This window comes from Puntigrus tetrazona, unplaced genomic scaffold (genome assembly GCF_018831695.1).
Source record: "Puntigrus tetrazona isolate hp1 unplaced genomic scaffold, ASM1883169v1 S000000689, whole genome shotgun sequence".
NCBI lineage: Eukaryota > Metazoa > Chordata > Actinopteri > Cypriniformes > Cyprinidae > Puntigrus > Puntigrus tetrazona.
In genome coordinates, this window is record NW_025048303.1 from 179027 (window position 1) to 191739 (window position 12713).

The following is a 12713-nucleotide window of genomic DNA, read 5'->3' on the forward strand; positions in this document are numbered from 1 at the left end:
TCTTTAGAGCTGCACGTTCCTTTGCAACTCGGGCCCTTCTCTTGACTTGAGAGGTTGCCAGTCTTGTTTGTCAGTCCAACCGCTTGAATGCAAACTGCACCGGGGAAAAAATAAATAAATAAACAAATGATTTAAGAAATTCAAGAATCAACCGAAGAGCTAATTATTTATTCGTTTAAAGAAATCTAAACGCACGGCCGCTTTAAGTCCTTCGACATTAGGCCCCCATTTGTTTCCTCTCGGGGTGCCTGACTACAAAATCCGTATTTGCCTTTTCCTCGCGTCAGAATCCTCAAATAAGATCCACCACATCCACTCTCCTGTAAATTTCAGCTCTGACCTAATCAAACGACCTGAACATGCTGATCCATGTCTTCAGGATCAACGATTCGTTGAACTCAATTGGTCTATGTTTGCATTGTTTAATAATTGATTCCGTTTTATTTCATTTTACTTGTTGTAGTTTTTAGTTTTTTTTTACTTTTAGTTTGTTTGACACGTGATCACTCGAGCGGTGTTTCTTTATTCATGTCAGTGGGTGTTTTTATTGATTTATTTAGTTTTTACGATTTCTAAACAGGTGTCAAAGGTTTTATTTAATTTTGTTCGTGTGAAAGAACTTTTTAGAAGTTTTAGTTTGTTTGCCAGGTGATCGCTCCAACGAGCGTTTCTTTGTTCATGTCGATGGGTGTTTTGATCGCCTTTAGCTGGAAATGGAGTGTTCATCGTGGTGGTTGTACATTACTGACACTCTGTGCTCCGAATTGTATAGCGTTGAGTGCTTTGACAGGATATGGTTGAAATGTAAATAAAGGTGCCTGATTAATTTGATATCGTTGAGAAATAGACTTGCGTTTACTTGCACTCAGTGTGGCTCGCAGCGTCAGCGATGTTTGTCTTCCAACTGAATTAATGTGAGTTGATTTATTAAGGAAGGAAGGAATTGATGTAGGGACGAAGGCGTGAAAAAGAAGGGGAAATGGGCGTGTTGTTTTGGCGTGGTGAGGGCGGCGGAAACGCCGCGCTCCAGCCAAGTTTGCCGGTGGGCGCCTTTTTCTCGGGCAGACAATGTCGAAGAGTTGCAGAAGACATGAAAAGAGTGGAGTGGAAAAAGCTGGTGTGCGTCTTTGGCCTGCTGCGGTGCTTTCTTTAAATAGCTCGCGTTCGCGGCTGCTTTTCATGAGCTGCTTTATGCAGGCTGCTTTCGCTCTGACCATACCACCTGAGCACGCCCGATCTCGTCCGATCTCGGAAGCTAAGCAGGGGCGGGCCTGGTTAGTACTTGGATGGGAAACCGCCTGGGAATACCATGTCCTGTAAGCTTTGCTTTTCCTTCACCAGTCAGCGAGCGCTCTTCTCCAGGGGCCGACTGTTTTGGCTCGCTCCTTTACCCTTTTACATTTGCTGCTGCTTTGCTTTGCCCTTCTCTGTGCCGCCTTTCTGCTTCGTCGCTGTGACGGAGGACAGCTCAACGTCGTCATTCTTGCTTTCTCCTCCAGGGAGCGATAGACAGACCTTCTCTCTCTCTACAGCGACCTCTTTAGAGCTGCACGCGTTCTTTGCAACTCGGGCCCTTCTCTTCGACTTGAGAGGTTGCCAGTCTTGTTTGTCAGTCCAACGCTTGAATGCAAACTGCACCGGGGAAAAAATAAATAAATAAACAAATGATTTAAGAAATTCAAGAATCAACCGAAGAGCTAATTATTTATTCGTTTAAAGAAATCCTAGGCACGGCCGCTTTAAGTCCTTCGACATTAGGCCCCCATTTGTTTCCTCTCGGGGTGCCTGACTACAAAATCCGTGTTTTGCCTTTTCCTGCGTCAGGAATCCTCAAATAAGATCCACCACATCCACTCTCCTGTAAATTTCAGCTCTGACCTAATCAAACGACCTGAACATGCTGATCCATGTCTTCAGGATCAACGATTCGTTGAACTCAATTGGTCTATGTTTGCATTGTTTAATAATTGATTCCGTTTTTATTTCATTTTACTTGTTGTAGTTTTTAGTTTTTTTTTAACTTTTAGTTTGTTTGACACGTGATCACTCCGAACGGTGTTTCTTTATTCATGTCAGTGGGTGTTTTTTATTGATTTATTTAGTTTTTACGATTGCTAAACAGGTGTCAAAGGTTTTATTTAATTTTGTTCGTGTGAAAGAACTTTTAGAAGTTTTAGTTTGTTTGCCAGGTGATCGCTCGAGCAGCGTTTCTTTGTTCATGTCGATGGGTGTTTTGATCGCCTTTAGCTGGAAATGGAGTGTTCATCGTGGTGGTTGTACATTACTGACACTCTGTGTTTTGATCGCCCTTAGCTGGAAATGGAGTGTTCATCGTGGTGGTTGTACATTACTGACCCGCACCGGCGTCCACGAGGAAGCGAGCCGGCGTCAGGAACAGGTTGAGGCACGCTCACACCGCGCTCCCTACCTAGTGTCCTGTTAGCCAACGTCCAGTCTCTGGAAAACAAGCTCGATGACCTCAGGGCAAGGATCAAGTTCCAGAGAGACATTCGGGACTGCAACCTCCTCTGCTTCACCGAGACATGGCTGATCCCAGCGGTACCGACCACGCCATACAACCGGCCGAGTTTTTCTCCGTTTACCGCATGGACAGAACAATGGAGTCGGGAAGACACGGGAGGTGGAGTGTGTCTGATGGTGAACAACCGCTGGTGCGACAGCAGCGCGTTGTTCTTCTCTCACGCTCCTGCACACCAAACCTGGAACTTCTGACCATCAAATGTCGCCCTTTCTATCTTCCACGGGAATTCAGCTCGGTCATAGTCAGCGCCGTTTATATTCCACCTCAAGCGGACACGGACGCTGCAATATGGGATTTACACGACCACCTCACAACACACCAGTCACAACACCGGGGCGCCGCACTCATAGTGCTGGGGATTTTAACAGTGCAAACCTCAAGCGCGCACTGCCGAACTTTCACCAGCACATCACCTGCCCCACCAGGGGCGAAAGGACACTGGATCACTGTTACACACCCTTCAGAGACAAATACAAGGCAAAATCATGCCCACCGTTTGGTAAATCGGACCATGCCGCCATTTTCCTTGTACCTGTTTACAAACAGAGGCTGAAACAGGAAGCCCCGTACAGAGGGGAAGTGTCACGCTGGACTGACCATTCGGTGGCCGCTCTGCAGGACGCTTTGGATGACGCAGACTGGGCCATGTTCAGGTGTAGCTCCGAGGACGTCAACGTGTTCACGGAAGCGGTGGTGGGATTCATCGAAACTAGGTGGGAAACTCAGGGGAAACTCAGGACGTTTCCCAACCAGAAGCCGTGGGTAGACAAAACTATCCGCGACTCTCTGAGATCCCGCTCCGCAGCCTATAATACGGGGATTGTCAACGGGGATATGTCTGAATACAAGGCTGCGTCATACGGCGTGCGCAGAGCGGTAAAGGAGGCAAAGAGGCGCTACGGGAGGAAACTTGAGTCACAGTTTCAACACAGTGACTCTAGGAGCCTTTGGCAGGGACTGAGAAACATCACGGACTATAAAATGCCAACCTCCAGAGTGGAGAGCGCGGATGCTTCTCTGGCAGACGAGCTAAACACCTTTATGCTCGTTTCGAGGCTTCAGCTAATCACGCTAGCGCCGCTAGCGGCATGATGAACAGCACGCACGCGCCGAGAGAGCCGGAGAGAAATCGCGTTCACCATTTCGAGCCACGACGTAAGGAGGGCATTCAGGAGAGTGAACACCAGGAAGGCAGCAGGACCTGACGGCATCACAGGTCGGGTTCTGAGAGCCTGTGCTGACCAGCTAGCACCGGTGTTCACTGAGATATTTAATCTCTCCCTGAAACAGTCTGTAGTCCCCTCGTGTTTCAAAGAGTCCATCATTGTTCCTGTGCCGAAGAAACCTCAACCATCTTGCCTTAATGATTACCGCCCTGTAGCTCTGACGTCTGTAGTGATGAAGTGCTTGAGAGACTCGTCAGAGACTTCATCACCGCATCACTACCGGACACACTCGACCCACTACAGTTTGCTTACCACCAAAACCGGTCTACGGAGGATGCCATCACACACCTCCTCCACACAACCACAAGCCACCTGGATTTTAGGAAAGGGAACTATGTGAAAATGCTGTTCGTGGACTATAGTTCAGCGTTCAACACCATAGTTCCCTCCACGCTCACCTCGAAGTTGGAGGTCCTGGGACTCAGCCCATCCCTGCGTCACTGGATCACCAACTTCCTGACCGACAGACCACAAGCCGTACGGATGGGAAAACACACCTCATCCTCCCTCACTCTCAGCACTGGAGCCCCTCAGGGTTGTGTTCTGAGCCCCTGCTGTACTCGCTGTACACACATGACTGTGTGGCCACTACAAACTCCACCACCATCATTAAATTTGCTGGCGACGACACTGTCGTGGTGGGCCTGATCTCCAACAACGATGAGATGGCCTACCTTCAGGAGATCAACAACCTGGAGAGATGGTGTCAGGAGAACAATCTTCTCCTGAACGTCAGCAAAACAAAGGAGTTAATAGTGGACTTCAGCACGAAGCAGGTGCGCTCTTACCATCCCATCAAGATCGACGGGACCCCAGTGGAGAGAGTGGACAGTTTCCGGTACCTGGGTATTCACATCACGCAGGACCTGTCTTGGTCCTGTCACATCAACACCCTGGTGAAGAAGGCCCGGCAGCGTCCTATACCATCTGAGGCGCTTAAGGGACTTCAGACTCCCATCTCAGGTGCTCAGGAACTTTTACACCTGCACCATCGAGAGTGTCCTGACGGGAAACATCACCTCCTGGTTTGGAAACAGCACCATGCAGGACAGGCGAGCTCTCCAAAAGGTGGTGCGGTCAGCTGAGCGCACCATCCGCACTGAGCTCCCTGTGCTGCAGCACATCTACAACAAGCGGTGCTGTACCAGGGCCAGGAAGATCGTGGAAGACCTCAGCCATCCCAACAATGGACTCTTTTCTCTGCTGCGTTCAGGAAAGCGCTTTCTTCCCTGAAGGCAAACACAGAGAGAATGAAGAGGAGCTTCTTCCATGCAGGCCATTCGGAGTCTGAACCAGAGAACACCCAGCACCTAAATACCGGAATTCCCATGTTCACCCCTCTTTCCCCAGATACTCACCACTTACATTTGGACAATTGCACTAGCCACTTTGCACTGGACATTGCACAGCCACTTTACACTTACACTTTACACTTTATATCTTATACTTTATATTTATATTCTATTTTATTTATTTTTTTATATTCTACTTTGCACACTTCTTTTTATATATATTTCTTATATTTTATATTTATATATACATTTAAATTTTGTTTCTATTTTGATGCTGGACGGTTGTAAAGAACATTTCACTGCATGTCGTACCATGTATGTATGTGTATGTGACAAATAAAATTTGAATTTGAATTTGAATTTTGTCTCGAATTGTATAGCGTTGAGTGCTTTGACAGGATATGGTTGAAATGTAAATAAAGGTGCCTGATTAATTTGATATCGTTGAGAAATAGACTTGCGTTTACTTGCACTCAGTGTGGCTCGCAGCGTCAGCGATGTTTGTCTTCCAACTGAATTAATGTGAGTTGATTTATTAAGGAAGGAAGGAATTGATGTAGGGACGAAGGCGTGAAAAAGAAGGGGAAATGGACGTGTTGTTTTGGCGTGGTGAGGGACGGCGGAAACGCCGCGCTCCGCCAAGTTTGCCGTGGGCGCCTTTTCTCGGGCAGACAATGTCGAAGAGTTGCAGAAGACATGAAAAGAGTGGAGTGGAAAAGCTGGTGTGCGTCTTTGGCCTGCTGCCGTTGCCTTCTTTAAATAGCTCGCATTCGCGGGCTGCTTTCGCGGGCTGCTTTCGCGGGCTGCTTTCTCTTACGGCCATACCACCCTGAGCACGCCCGATCTCGTCCGATCTCGGAAGCTAAGCAGGGGCGGGCCTGGTTAGTACTTGGATGGGAGACCGCCTGGGAATACCAGGTGCTGTAAGCTTTGCTTTTCCTTCACCAGTCAGCGGCGCTCTTCTCCAGGGGCCGACTGTTTTGGCTCGCTCCTTTACCCTTTTACATTTGCTGCTGCTTTGCTTTGCCCTTCTCTGTGCCGCCTTTCTGCTTCGTCGCTGTGACGGAGGACAGCTCAACGTCGTCATTCTTGCTTTCTCCTCCAGGGAGCGATAGACAGACCTTCTCTCTCTCTCTCTACAGCGACCTCTTTAGAGCTGCACGTTCTTTGCAATTCGGGCCCTTCTCTTCGACTTGAGAGGTTGCCAGTCTTGTTTGTCAGTCCAACCGCTTGAATGCAAACTGCACCGGGGAAAAAATAAATAAATAAACAAATGATTTAAGAAATTCAAGAATCAACCGAAGAGCTAATTATTTATTCGTTTAAAGAAATCCTAGGCACGGCCGCTTTAAGTCCTTCGACGTTAGGCCCCCATTTGTTTCCTCTCGGGGTGCCTGACTACAAAATCCGTATTTGCCTTTTCCGGCGTCAGGAATCCTCAAATAAGATCCACCACATCCACTCTCCTGTAAATTTCAGCTCTGACCTAATCAAACGACCTGAACATGCTGATCCATGTCTTCAGGATCAACGATTCGTTGAACTCAATTGGTCTATGTTTGCATTGTTTAATAATTGATTCCGTTTTTATTTCATTTGACTTGTTGTAGTTTTTAGTTTTTTTAACTTTTAGTTTGTTTGACACGTGATCACTCCGAACGTGTTTCTTTATTCATGTCAGTGGGTGTTTTTTATTGATTTATTTAGTTTTTACGATTGCTAAACAGGTGTCAAAGGTTTTATTTAATTTTGTTCGTGTGAAAGAACTTTTAGAAGTTTTAGTTTGTTTGCCAGGTGATCGCTCCGAACGACGTTTCTTTGTTCATGTCGATGGGTGTTTTGATCGCCTTTAGCTGGAAATGGAGTGTTCATCGTGGTGGTTGTACATTACTGACACTCTGTGTTTTGATCGCCCTTAGCTGGAAATGGAGTGTTCATCGTGGTGGTTGTACATTACTGACCCGCACCGGCGTCCACGAGGGAAACGAGCCGGCGTCAGGAACAGGTTGAGGGCACGCTCACACCGCGCTCCCCTACCTAGTGTCCTGTTAGCCAACGTCCAGTCTCTGGAAAACAAGCTCGATGACCTCAGGGCAAGGATCAAGTTCCAGAGAGACATTCGGGACTGCAACCTCCTCTGCTTCACCGAGACATGGCTGAACCCAGCGGTACCGGACCACGCCATACAACCGGCCGAGTTTTTCTCCGTTTACCGCATGGACAGAACAATGGAGTCGGGGAAGACACGGGGAGGTGGAGTGTGTCTGATGGTGAACAACCGCTGGTGCGACAGCGCGAGCGTTGTTCTTCTCTCACGCTCCTGCACACCAAACCTGGAACTTCTGACCATCAAATGTCGCCCTTTCTATCTTCCACGGAATTCAGCTCGGTCATAGTCAGCGCCGTTTATATTCCACCTCAAGCGGACACGGACGCTGCAATATGGGATTTACACGACCACCTCACAACACACCAGTCACAACACCGGACGCCGCACTCATAGTGCTGGGGATTTTAACAGTGCAAACCTCAAGCGCGCACTGCCGAACTTTCACCAGCACATCACCTGCCCACCAGGGGCGAAAGGACACTGGATCACTGTTACACACCCTTCAGAGACAAATACAAGGCAAAATCATGCCCACCGTTTGGTAAATCGGACCATGCCGCCATTTTCCTTGTACCTGTTTACAAACAGAGGCTGAAACAGGAAGCCCGGTACAGAGGAGGTGTCACGCTGGACTGACCATTCGGTGGCCGCTCTGCAGGACGCTTTGGATGACGCAGACTGGGCCATGTTCAGGTGTAGCTCCGAGGACGCGTCAACGTGTTCACGGAAGCGGTGGTGGGATTCATCGGGGAAACTAGGTGGGAAACTCAGGGGAAACTCAGGGCGTTTCCCAACCAGAAGCCGTGGGTAGACAAAACTATCCGCGACTCTCTGAGATCCTGCTCCGCAGCCTATAATACGGGATTGTCAACGGGATATGTCTGAATACAAGGCTGCGTCATACGGCGTGCGCGCAGAGCGGTAAAGGAGGCAAAGAGGCGCTACGGGAGGAAACTTGAGTCACAGTTTCAACACAGTGACTCTAGGAGCCTTTGGCAGGGACTGAGAAACATCACGGACTATAAAATGCCAACCTCCAGAGTGGAGAGCGGATGCTTCTCTGGCAGACGAGCTAAACACCTTTATGCTCGTTTCGAGGCTGCAGCTAATCACGCTAGCGCCGCTAGCGGCATGATGAACAGCACGCACGCCGAGAGAGCCGGAGAGGAAATCGCGTTCACCATTTCGAGCACGCACGTAAGGAGGGCATTCAGGAGAGTGAACACCAGGAAGGCAGCAGGACCTGACGGCATCACAGGTCGGGTTCTGAGAGCCTGTGCTGACCAGCTAGCACCGGTGTTCACTGAGATATTTAATCTCTCCCTGAAACAGTCTGTAGTCCCCTCGTGTTTCAAAGAGTCCATCATTGTTCCTGTGCCGAAGAAACCTCAACCATCTTGCCTTAATGATTACCGCCCTGTAGCTCTGACGTCTGTAGTGATGAAGTGCTTGAGAGACTCGTCAGAGACTTCATCACCGCATCACTACCGGACACACTCGACCCACTACAGTTTGCTTACCACCAAAACCGGTCTCACGGAGGATGCCATCACACACCTCCTCCACACAAACCACAAGCCACCTGGATTTTAGGAAAGGGAACTATGTGAAAATGCTGTTCGTGGACTATAGTTCAGCGTTCAACACCATAGTTCCCTCCACGCTCACCTCGAAGTTGGAGGTCCTGGGACTCAGCCCATCCCTGCGTCACTGGATCACCAACTTCCTGACCGACAGACCACAAGCCGTACGGATGGGAAAACACACCTCATCCTCCCTCACTCTCAGCACTGGAGCCCCTCAGGGTTGTGTTCTGAGCCCCCTGCTGTACTCGCTGTACACACATGACTGTGTGGCCACTACAAACTCCACCACCATCATTAAATTTGCTGACGACACTGTCGTGGTGGGCCTGATCTCCAACAACGATGAGATGGCCTACCTTCAGGAGATCAACAACCTGGAGAGATGGTGTCAGGAGAACAATCTTCTCCTGAACGTCAGCAAAACAAAGGAGTTAATAGTGGACTTCAGCACGAAGCAGGTGCGCTCTTACCATCCCATCAAGATCGACGGGACCCCAGTGGAGAGAGTGGACAGTTTCGGTACCTGGGTATTCACATCACGCAGGACCTGTCTTGGTCCTGTCACATCAACACCCTGGTGAAGAAGGCCCGGCAGCGCCTATACCATCTGAGGCGCTTTAAGGGACTTCAGACTCCCATCTCAGGTGCTCAGGAACTTTTACACCTGCACCATCGAGAGTGTCCTGACGGGAAACATCACCTCCTGGTTTGGAAACAGCACCATGCAGGACAGGCGAGCTCTCCAAAAGGTGGTGCGGTCAGCTGAGCGCACCATCCGCACTGAGCTCCCTGTGCTGCAGCACATCTACAACAAGCGGTGCTGTACCAGGGCCAGGAAGATCGTGGAAGACCTCAGCCATCCCAACAATGGACTCTTTTCTCTGCTGCGTTCAGGAAAGCGCTTTCGTTCCCTGAAGGTAAACACAGAGAGAATGAAGAGGAGCTTCTTCCCGCAGGCCATTCGAGTCTGAACCAGAGAACACCCAGCACCTAAATACCGGAATTCCCATGTTCACCCCTCTTTCCCCAGATACTCACCACTTACATTTGGACAATTGCACTAGCCACTTTGCACTGGACATTGCACAGCCACTTTACACTTACACTTTACACTTTATATCTTATACTTTATATTTATATTCTATTTTATTTATTTTTTTATATTCTACTTTGCACACTTCTTTTTATATATATTTCTTATATTTTATATTTATATATACATTTAAATTTTGTTTCTATTTTGATGCTGGACGGTTGTAAAGAACATTTCACTGCATGTCGTACCATGTATGTATGTGTATGTGACAAATAAAATTTGAATTTGAATTTGAATTTTGCTCCGAATTGTATAGCGTTGAGTGCTTTGACAGGATATGGTTGAAATGTAAATAAAGGTGCCTGATTAATTTGATATCGTTGAGAAATAGACTTGCGTTTACTTGCACTCAGTGTGGCTCGCATGGCGTCAGCGATGTTTGTCTTCCAACTGAATTAATGTGAGTTGATTTATTAAGGAAGGAAGGAATTGATGTAGGGACGGCGTGAAAAGAAGGGGAAATGGACGTGTTGTTTTGGCGTGGTGAGGGACGGCGGAAACGCCGCGCTCCGGCCAAGTTTGCCGGTGGGGCGCCTTTTTCTCGGGCAGACAATGTCGAAGAGTTGCAGAAGACATGAAAAGAGTGGAGTGGAAAAGCTGGTGTGCGTCTTTGGCCTGCTGCCGTTGCCTTCTTTAAATAGCTCGCATTCGCGGGCTGCTTTCATGAGCTGCTTTCGCGGGCTGCTTTCTCTTACGGCCATACCACCCTGAGCACGCCCGATCTCGTCCGATCTCGGAAGCTAAGCAGGGGCGGGCCTGGTTAGTACTTGGATGGGAGACCGCCTGGGAATACCAGGTGCTGTAAGCTTTGCTTTTCCTTCACCAGTCAGCGGCGCTCTTCTCCAGGGGCCGACTGTTTTGGCTCGCTCCTTTACCCTTTTACATTTGCTGCTGCTTTGCTTTGCCCTTCTCTGTGCCGCCTTTCTGCTTCGTCGCTGTGACGGAGGACAGCTCAACGTCGTCATTCTTGCTTTCTCCTCCAGGGGCGATAGACAGACCTTCTCTCTCTCTACAGCGACCTCTTTAGAGCTGCACGTTCCTTTGCAATTCGGGCCCTTCTCTTCGACTTGACTGAGAGGTTGCCAGTCTTGTTTGTCAGTCCAACCGCTTGAATGCAAACTGCACCGGGAAAAAATAAATAAATAAACAAATGATTTAAGAAATTCAAGAATCAACCGAAGAGCTAATTATTTATTCGTTTAAAGAAATCCTAGGCACGCGGCCGCTTTAAGTCCTTCGACATTAGGCCCCCATTCGTTTCCTCTCGGGTGCCTGACTACAAAATCCGTATTTGCCTTTTTTCCTGCGTCAGGAATCCTCAAATAAGATCCACCACATCCACTCTCCTGTAAATTTCAGCTCTGACCTAATCAAACGACCTGAACATGCTGATCCATGTCTTCAGGATCAACGATTCGTTGAACTCAATTGGTCTATGTTTGCATTGTTTAATAATTGATTCCGTTTTTATTTCATTTGACTTGTTGTAGTTTTTAGTTTTTTTAACTTTTAGTTTGTTTGACACGTGATCACTCCGAACGGTGTTTCTTTATTCATGTCAGTGGGTGTTTTTTATTGATTTATTTAGTTTTTACGATTTCTAAACAGGTGTCAAAGGTTTTATTTAATTTTGTTCGTGTGAAAGAACTTTTAGAAGTTTTAGTTTGTTTGCCAGGTGATCGCTCGAACGACGTTTCTTTGTTCATGTCGATGGGTGTTTTGATCGCCTTTAGCTGGAAATGGAGTGTTCATCGTGGTGGTTGTACATTACTGACACTCTGTGCTCCGAATTGTATAGCGTTGAGTGCTTTGACAGGATATGGTTGAAATGTAAATAAAGGTGCCTGATTAATTTGATATCGTTGAGAAATAGACTTGCGTTTACTTGCACTCAGTGTGGCTCGCAGCGTCAGCGATGTTTGTCTTCCAACTGAATTAAAGTGAGTTGATTTATTAAGGAAGGAAGGCATTGATGTAGGGACGAAGGCGTGAAAAAGAAGGGGAAATGGACGTGTTGTTTTGGCGTGGTGAGGGCGGCGGAAAAGCGCCGCGCGCTCGGCCAAGTTTGCGGTGGGGCGCCTTTTTCTCGGGCAGACAATGTCGAAGAGTTGCAGAAGACATGAAAAGAGTGGAGTGGAAAAGCTGGTGTGCGTCTTTGGCCTGCTGCCGGTGCCTTCTTTAAATAGCTCGCATTCGCGGGCTGCTTTCGCGGGCTGCTTTCGCGGGCTGCTTTCGCGGGCTGCTTTCGCTTACGGCCATACCACCCTGAGCACGCCCGATCTCGTCCGATCTCGGAAGCTAAGCAGGGGCGGGCCTGGTTAGTACTTGGATGGGAGACCGCCTGGGAATACCAGGTGCTGTAAGCTTTTGCTTTTCCTTCACCAGTCAGCGAGCGCTCTTCTCCAGGGGCCGACTGTTTTGGCTCACTCCTTTACCCTTTTACATTTGCTGCTGCTTTGCTTTGCCCTTCTCTGTGCCGCCTTTCTGCTTCGTCGCTGTGACGGAGGACAGCTCAACGTCGTCATTCTTGCTTTCTCCTCCAGGGAGCGATAGACAGACCTTCTCTCTCTCTCTTCAGCGACCTCTTTAGAGCTGCACGTTCCTTTGCAACTCGGGCCCTTCTCTTCGACTTGAGAGGTTGCCAGTCTTGTTTGTCAGTCCAACCGCTTGAATGCAAACTGCACCGGGAAAAAATAAATAAATAAACAAATGATTTAAGAAATTCAAGAATCAACTGAAGAGCTAATTATTTATTCGTTTAAAGAAATCCTAGGCACGGCAACTTTAAGTCCTTCGACATTAGGCCCCCATTCGTTTCCTCTCGGGGTGCCTGACTACAAAATCCGTATTTGCCTTTTCCT

General features: G+C 48.2%; 3 non-coding genes and 1 pseudogene across 3 annotated transcripts; all 4 read left to right on the forward strand.

Moving 5' to 3' along the window:
- The first annotated feature begins 1208 nt into the window (after window positions 1–1208).
- On the forward strand, window positions 1209–1323 carry LOC122334955 (annotated as a pseudogene).
- A 4548-nt stretch (window positions 1324–5871) lies between these two features.
- Window positions 5872–5990, forward strand: LOC122334946. Its single transcript, XR_006248855.1, has one exon. It is a non-coding gene; the product is annotated as a 5S ribosomal RNA (ribosomal RNA).
- Window positions 5991–10541: 4551 nt separating this feature from the next.
- On the forward strand, window positions 10542–10660 carry LOC122334947. The gene has a single exon (XR_006248856.1). It is a non-coding gene; the product is annotated as a 5S ribosomal RNA (ribosomal RNA).
- Window positions 10661–12099: 1439 nt separating this feature from the next.
- LOC122334945 lies at window positions 12100–12218 on the forward strand. The gene has a single exon (XR_006248854.1). It is a non-coding gene; the product is annotated as a 5S ribosomal RNA (ribosomal RNA).
- The last annotated feature ends 495 nt before the right edge of the window (window positions 12219–12713 follow it).